Raw genomic sequence first — 8,364 nt, 5'->3', positions numbered from 1 at the left:
AATTTCAAATCCAAGCTTATGACTGACTTTTGGTGTGAACTTTGGCAATTATTTGAACTTTTTGAGCTGTTTTTTATCTGTCTTTAAAAATGTAAAGTTAGAGACCTAGAACACTTTAGTATTTTTTTAAACTAGGTTCTCAGTAAGTAGTAATTACTATTTCAAAACCATGGAGATGAGAATCTCTTCTGTACTCTTTCTATAGCATGGTATAAATGAGGACAATTATTATTAGAATATTGTAAAATTACTTGAACCTTATTACAGTTGTCATTTTTGTGACTTGTGTATTCCCTCAAAGAGGCTTTAGCCATGATGTTTTTTAAATAAAGTAGTGTGCCTGTTTTCTTGGACAGTCAGTAAACATAATGTTCTCATAGGTCTATTAATTCTACCCTTGAACTCTCTGATCCATGCTCTACACAGCAGCCCAACTGAATTCTTAAAATACAAATTGAACAAATTTACAATAATTAAAGTAAATTAAAATAAACATTAGTAACAGTCTTAAGGGAAAATAGAAAATTTTTTTTCAGGAAATGAGTAAAGTATAAATTTAGGCATTTGTGGAAGTGATGAGAGATTCTAAAGCTAATTTTGAAAAATAAAAAAACAGTTGCACATGTTTTCTGTTTTAGTTTTGTCTTGTTTTAACACCAGATGGGGTTGTTGCCTCTTTTCATGTAGTGGTTGCTTTCCTAATCCTACTCTTTTCCTCAAGCCCAGATCCTCCAAGGATCACTGCGTCCTGTCAAATACCTGAACCCAGTGGATGGATCTCTTGTAGGAGAAAAACATGCCCAAGAGTTATTGTTAATCAAAGAGGTTTAAAATACTGACCGAATAACTAATGCAGCGACATAATTGCATTTTAGTCTGAGAAGTAAGGAGGCAGAAGCAAAGGGGAGAAAGAAGGAAGGAGGGAAGTAAGGAGAGTCTCCATTCTAATTGCCCCCCCATGTTTTACAGACTTTCTAGTCAGAGCCCACTGGGGAGAGGCCCCAAAGGAACTCCAGAGACATTTGTTCTCTCTTGAGGAGACAATCGCTGCTCTTCACTCGGGGGCCGCAGACACTGTTGGTCTAGATTTTCAACTAGAGGAGGGTGGGAAGAATGTGAGAACTGGCCCTATTTGCATTTGGGCTGATACTAAAGTTGACTCCATGAGTCTTAAGATATTCCCTGATGAGTGAAACTCAACCTTAAAAACCTCAGTGATGATTGCAGGTGTTCAGGCAGATCGCAGACATACTGGGAGAGTAAATTTTGTACTGAAAAGTGATGGTTTTCTTTAATATTGGTAACTGACTTATTTTTACTACATTATTAACTTTTTCATTTTGCTTTAATATATGTCCATTAGAGAATTCTCAGTTTTTAGATGTTCAGCTGATGATGGAAAAAGCAGGATTGTGGACCACTCAAAACAATAGATATTTCCAGACACCATGGAAATCTTCCAAGCTAACCTAAGAGAAATAATGTGGAATAAAGACTCATTAAAAGGAGAATATTAATACCTTGAATGAATTTTTTACCAAGGGTGGGTAGGAACAGGCATTGCTCTGGTATTATACATGTTAATTATTATTAGTATAATTAATTATAATAATTAATTATTATACCATGGAAGCATTAATCATTATAAGAACCATGACAGAGATTATTATCAGTACTTATACAGATACAGAGGAGATTTAGAAATTTATCAGAGTTATCTGAAATCAGAGTGGGGAGCAGGTGTGGCATTTACCCTCAGATACATCCAACAGTGAAATTTACTTTTTACCCTCTGTTCTATACTGCCTCCACTGTTATATTTCATTTAAGAGGAAATAGAAAATAATTAAATGACTTTACTAATGCCACACACTGCTAAGTGACAGAATTAGACTGACTCCTATTTAGGATTTCTATACACTGTATAGGCCGTTTCAGTTTCCAGTGGGTCCTAGGAAGGTATTAGTTTTTCAGGAAAAACTCATCTCAATGAAACCATTCTTTGATCTTCCAAGACTAACTAGACATGAAGAGGAGGCATCACACTTCATCACCGAGTTCATCCTGTTGGGAATTCCTAACACTGGAGAACGTGCTCTTTGTCCTGTTTCTGGCCTTCTACGTCATCACCTTGCTGGGGAACCTGCTCATCTTCTCACCATTCTGGCTTCCTCTAACCTCCACACCCCCATGTATTTGACATATGTTTGACATATTTTTGATGTATTTCCCTTCCGTGAGTTCCCCCAAAATGATGCGTTACCTCATGGGACAAAGCCGCATCATCTCTTACCGGGGCTGCGCATCCCAGGTCTTCTTCTAGCACACCTGGGTGGCACCGACTGCTTCCTGTACACCACGATGGCCTACGACCGCTTTGTGGCCATCTGTCACCCCACTGTGATATACGGTCATCATGACTCATTGGGTTTGTGCTGTCCTGAAACTGAGCACCTGTCTGAGGAGCTGTCTGCTTGCATCTGTCCTCACAGACCTCATCTTTCAGTTGCCCTATTGTGGCCCCAATGAAGTGGGCAATTTCATCTGTGGTACCTATTACCAAGGTAGGACTTGTTATCTGATGTGCATGGCAATCAATACCATTACAACAAAAATTTTTTAAATTCGATTTTATTGAGATATGTTCACATACCATGCAATCATTCAAAGTGTACAGCTGTTCACAGTTCCATCATATAGTTGTGCATTCATCACCCCAATCTATTTTCTGAACATTTTCCCTGTACCAGAAAAAGTGAAAATAAGAATAAAAAATAAAAGTAAAAAAGGACACTCAAATCAACTCCTCTCTCCCACCCTACTTTTCATTTAGTTCTTTGTCCCCATTTTTCTATTCATCAACACATACACTGGATAAAGAAAGTATTATCCACAAGGCTTTCGCAATCACACTGTCACCCCTTGTAAGCTACATTGCTATACAATCATCTTCAAGAGTCAAGGCTACTGGGTTGGAGTTTGATAGTTTCAGGTATTTACTTCTAGCTATTCCAATGCATTGAAACCTAAAAAGGGTTATCTATATAGTGCATAAGAACACCCACCAGAGTGACCTCTTGACTCCATTTGGAATCTTTCAGCCACTGAAACTTTATTTTGTTTCATTTCACATCCCCCTTTTGGTCAAGAAGATGTTCTCAATCCCACAATGTTGGGTCCAGATTCATCCCTGGGAGTCATATCCCATGTTGCCAGGGAGATTTACACACCTGGGAGTCAGATCCCACATAGGGTGAGATCACCTGCCGTGTTGGCTTAGCTAGAGAGAGAGGGCCACATCTGAGCAACAAAGAGGCACTCAGGGGGAGACTCTTAGGCACAATTATAAGCAGGTTTAGCCTCTCCTTTGCAGCAATGAGCTTCAAAAGGGCAAGTCCCATGATAGAGGGCTCAGCACATCAAACCGCTAGACCTCAATGTTTGAGAACATCAGCAACAATCCAGGTGAGGAAGCCCAACACCTCTGCATTTTTCCCCAACTCCTCAGGGGGCCCCTGCATATATATTTTTATTTTCTGTCCAAATTACTTTGGGATGTGTTACAGCAAGATTCTGAGGGAAGAAAAGTCTTTATTGCCCATTGTTCTGTCATTTACTTTAGCTTCTTAAATTTTGACAATATGTACTTTGGGGCATAGAAATTATGAACCTTTATAATTTCATTGAAGAGGAAAAAAGCCTTTATATATTCCTATTGTATTTCTAGATGTCCCTTCTTTTATGTCTTAACTAACTCCTTTTTTCTCCAAACCCATTCTCTCTATGACTCCTTTTTCCTGTTATTTAAAGACCTGTCTTTCTTACCTTTATCACCTATAGTGTATTATTTTCAGGTGTTTTCTCTTTATTTGTCTTATATGCCTAAAGAACTACCTTTCTCTTTCTTCTATGGCTATCCAGCTATGTTGCTTTCTTCAAAGGACTGCAGAAAGGAACACTGCTGAAGAAGTGTGTGCAGAGAAGGAGGATGGCATAGGCTTGGGGGGGTGGGAATTGAGTCTAGACAATGCTGGAGAGAGATGGACTTACTTTTCCTTACTCTTCCTTTCTCCTCAACCTTCATATTTGATCAGGAGTCAGTTTGTGCTTAGGTCATTATTCTCTTTCTCCCCTCTGTCCCCATCTCCTTTCTCTACTCTGTAGTTTTGTTTTCAATCATTCCCATATGCATTCCTTTTATTGGAAAATTTCCCCGTATTTTGAGATATCTTTTGGAAATTTATTTTTAGATTATTGGTTTCTGATGTGATCATAAGTTTTGAATAACCATTTTATAGGAGAGATTATATGATCATTGCTAGTATGTCACCAGATAAGCTCAACTTTAATATAACATCAAAATAGAAACATGTTATTGGAAATATACTTCCTCTTCATGGAGTCCCAATTTTTGACTTATACTATCTTGGTTTTGATGGGGAAGATGCTAATTTTTCATACCAGAGTGCAGAAAGCTTGTTATTGCTAATATTTGGAGGGTAGCCTTTCTGAGCTCAGCAGCAGACCTCTTGTATATGCATTCTATGTACACTATTCGCATAAAGAAAGTGAAAAAAAAATCATTAATTTTTTGGTTAATAACATTTTTGTTATTCATGTTTAGGTTGCATTTCAACATATAGATGAGTTAAGTGCAATAAATGAAATTAAGCAAACTGTACATGGTCTGTCATTTTGGTTAAAATGACATTGGAGGAGCTATATGATGTAAGCTAGATTAGCTACTCTCACAATCTGTGAGTATCAATTTGTGAGCTAAAAAGAGTCCAAGCCATTTGTCACTCTTTTGCAGAAGTATAAAAATTTTCTGTTATTTTATGATCATTAGCCAAAGAGTTGCTGACTTTATTTTATTTTATTTTTTTAAATCTTCATTTTATTGAGATATATTCACATACCACGCAGTCATACAAAACAAATCGTACATTCGATTGTTCTCAGTACCATTACATAGTTGTACATTCATCACCTAAATCAATCCCTGACACCTTCATTAGCACACACACAAAAATAACAAGAATAATAATTAAAGTGAAAAAGAGCAATTGAAGTAAAAAAGAACACTGGGTACCTTTTTCTGCTTGTTTGTTTGTTTCCTTCCCCTATTTTTCTACTCATCCATCCACAAACTAGACAAAGGGGAGTGTAGTCCTTACGGCTTTCCCAATCCCATTGTCACCCCTCATAAGCTACATTTTTATACAATTGTCTTCGAGATTCATGGGTTCTGGGTTGTAGTTTGATAGTTTCAGGTATTTACCACCAGCTACCCCAATTCTTTAGAACCTAAAAAGGGTTGTCTAAAGTGTGCATAAGAGTGCCCACCAGAGTGACCTCTTGGCTCCTTTTGGAATCTCTCTGCCACTGAAGCTTATTTCATTTCCTTGCACATCCCCCTTTTGGTCAAGAAAGTTGCTGACTTTAAAAACCAATGTTTCCTGAAGCCAAAAGCTTCCAAAAAGCCTCAACATTTCAAGGCTGTGCTCTTTTTTATAAATGATATTAAAGGTAACTGATACTTTTAGCAATTTGAATAAAAATTATTCTCCTTGGTATTCGTGCATGAAAGGGAGATTTCACCTGGCCCTTGGTTCTCTAGAGACTTCAGCATCTGTTAACCTAGGTAATTCAGTGGCTTGACTGTTTTCTCTTACTCTTACCAAGCCTCCAGTACCACCTGCTTGCACCAGCCTAAAACCTTAGGTTGATTCTTTGTACCATGCCTCTCATGTAGGTTAACGTCTATCACCACCATAAATGCAGGCCCTCCTCTAACTCCATTCCTAAATTCCCTGTGCACCAACGACCTGCCCCCATCCTTTCTATTCTCTTCTGCAAAACTCTTGGAGTTAATTATAATAATGGTCAGAACTCTGAAGTAAAAAAAAGAGCTGAGTAAAGACAAGGAAGTGCTGGCAGAAGGAGAGAAATTGATGTGGTTAATGAGTTAGAGGTTTTAATGTAGTCATTTGTTCACTCTACAAAAATTTACCAGCAGCTACTATGCAGGCCCAAATCTGTGCTCCCAAGGAGCTTACACCCTGGTACAGGAAGAGAGAGACACTATTCAAAAACCTATACATATAAATTATAATGATAAACTCTGTGGTAAGTGCTAGGTAGAAAAAGATCTGTGGATTCAATATACATAAAGGGAAAATATTTCTATCCTAAATATTTCACTCATGTTTTCCTTTCATGTCAATAAATATGTTTTTACATCACAATGTGTATGGCTGGTGGTATTTCAAGGAGTCAAACAGGCCTTCCCTAGAATGACAGGAGAGCTGAGATCTGAAGGTGAAGAGTGGGTGCCAAGCAAGGCGAGAAGCCTTCTAGGCAGGGCAGCCACATGTGCAAAGCTCTATGGAAATATGAAAGCTCGAGGAAAGAGAGGAAAAGAACTGTGATTTCAAGGACGAGAGGCACAAAAGCCAAAGGTGACCCAGAGTCCAGAAGGTCATTTTAAAGAATATGGTCTCTAGTTTAGGAGTAGTGGGAACATTTAGAGGGTTTTTAACAGCATTATGTTTGAGTGTGTGTGTGTCTGGATGAGAATATGAACACACAATTCTAGCCCTGGTGGGGAGAGAGGTGGGGGAAGCACAGCACCATCAGGGAGACACAAGGAAGTTTGTTGGACTATAAAATTTTGAGATAATTGGTCAGAAAAAAGGAGAAATGGTAGTCACTAGGTCAGAGAAAAACTATGAGAATATATGTAGATTAAGGTCCTGCTTTAGCCTAATCTACATCAGAATAGATCTTCATTCTGAAGGTACACTGAGAACCAGAGTTTGATTCAAACACCAAGAGGACTAGAATTCACAGGATTGTAATAAAGTGAGAAGGAAAATAAGAACAATTGACTTTGAGGGGTTAGGACATTTTATTATTGATTAGTTTGGACATAATTTATACACAACATAAACAAATAAACCACACTATAGGGTTTAGAAATGATTGTGCCATTTATACTACTAAGGAATTGCTCTGGATTTTATTTTTCTTAAAACTTCCTGGTTCAGATGATCTGAGTCACTTCATCCCATACTGAGATATCCTTACTTTTTCTTGAAAATATCTATGAAAAAATAAACATGAGCTCACTGTAAAATAATGACAGTAATACAGGAAGATATAATTAAGAATATGAAAAAAAAACCACCCAAAACTTGATTACACATTTTTAACCTTTGGGGGGATAGTCTTTCAATTGTTTATAAATGAGCATAGACACAAATGCTAACAGAAAATGAGATGTCAGTATCCTCAATCTTTTTTCTGTTTCTACCTGCTTTGGGGATTCTATCTTTGTGGGGTTCTCAGGGCCTTTATTTCATAGACTCAGTGTTTTGGGTAAGGAGAGAACTGGAAAAGCTAGGGAAGAAAGATTAATATAAAGTAGAAAAGGCAGAGAATGACTTGTGGAAAGTCAGCAGAAGAGTTACAAAAAGGGTGCTGATGAGGAAAAACTAGAATCAATGTGGACTAGGGAGGGATTTTGGAGGGCTAGAAGACAGGAACAAGAAATAATATGGGATATTAAAAGGCAAATAGCTGAAGTATATTTTTAAAATGGTGTGTGACTATGTATGTGTTTTTAAATAAAATCATATCTTATTTTGGGCGCTTAACAAAAGTTTTCGGTATAGGAAAGATTCAGGTATTAAAAATTATTTAATGTGCCAGGTAACACTGGTTTAGAAGGGCTAAAAAGAGGCTCAGGTTCATTCAAATTTTGGTTTTCATGTGTCTTCAAATTTACTCAAATGCGAAATATACTTACATTAGGGTATGCTGTTGGTCTGTACACTAATCATTTCATTCCTGTTTCTCTTTCTGTATTAACAGATAGGTAATTTGCATGGGTAGGTGCTATTCTGTTTATTCCATCATTTGATTCACAGCATATACTGGATGCTACTATGTCATTTTATACAACAGTGAATCAGACAAACATGATTCCTGTTCTCATGGAACTTTCATACACTAGCAAAGAAAACCATAAAACATATTATTGTAAGTGTGAAGAACTTCTGTCCATAAACACCTTCTGGCTGTTCCAGATATCATGGCAAATGGGTTTTTCTGGCAATATCTAGCATTAATGGGTAGCCAAACGATACTGGAATTGCCTAGAACTTATATATCATCTAGGACAACATTTCCAAAGTCGAGGAATAAGATTGTGTGATCCTGGTTCTGTCAGTCAGCTTAGGAGGGTGCATAGAACCCTCAGGTAACATACACCATTTATCTATGCTTGAAAGAGCTCCATTTTCTTCTTTTTGCTTCATGTCTTTTGTTAAGTTACTAATTGATTTTATTTGAGATTTTCTC

Source organism: Choloepus didactylus, chromosome 6, assembly GCF_015220235.1.
Source record: "Choloepus didactylus isolate mChoDid1 chromosome 6, mChoDid1.pri, whole genome shotgun sequence".
In the NCBI taxonomy this organism is placed as follows: domain Eukaryota; kingdom Metazoa; phylum Chordata; class Mammalia; order Pilosa; family Megalonychidae; genus Choloepus; species Choloepus didactylus.
Note: the sequence above shows the minus strand (reverse complement) of the source record.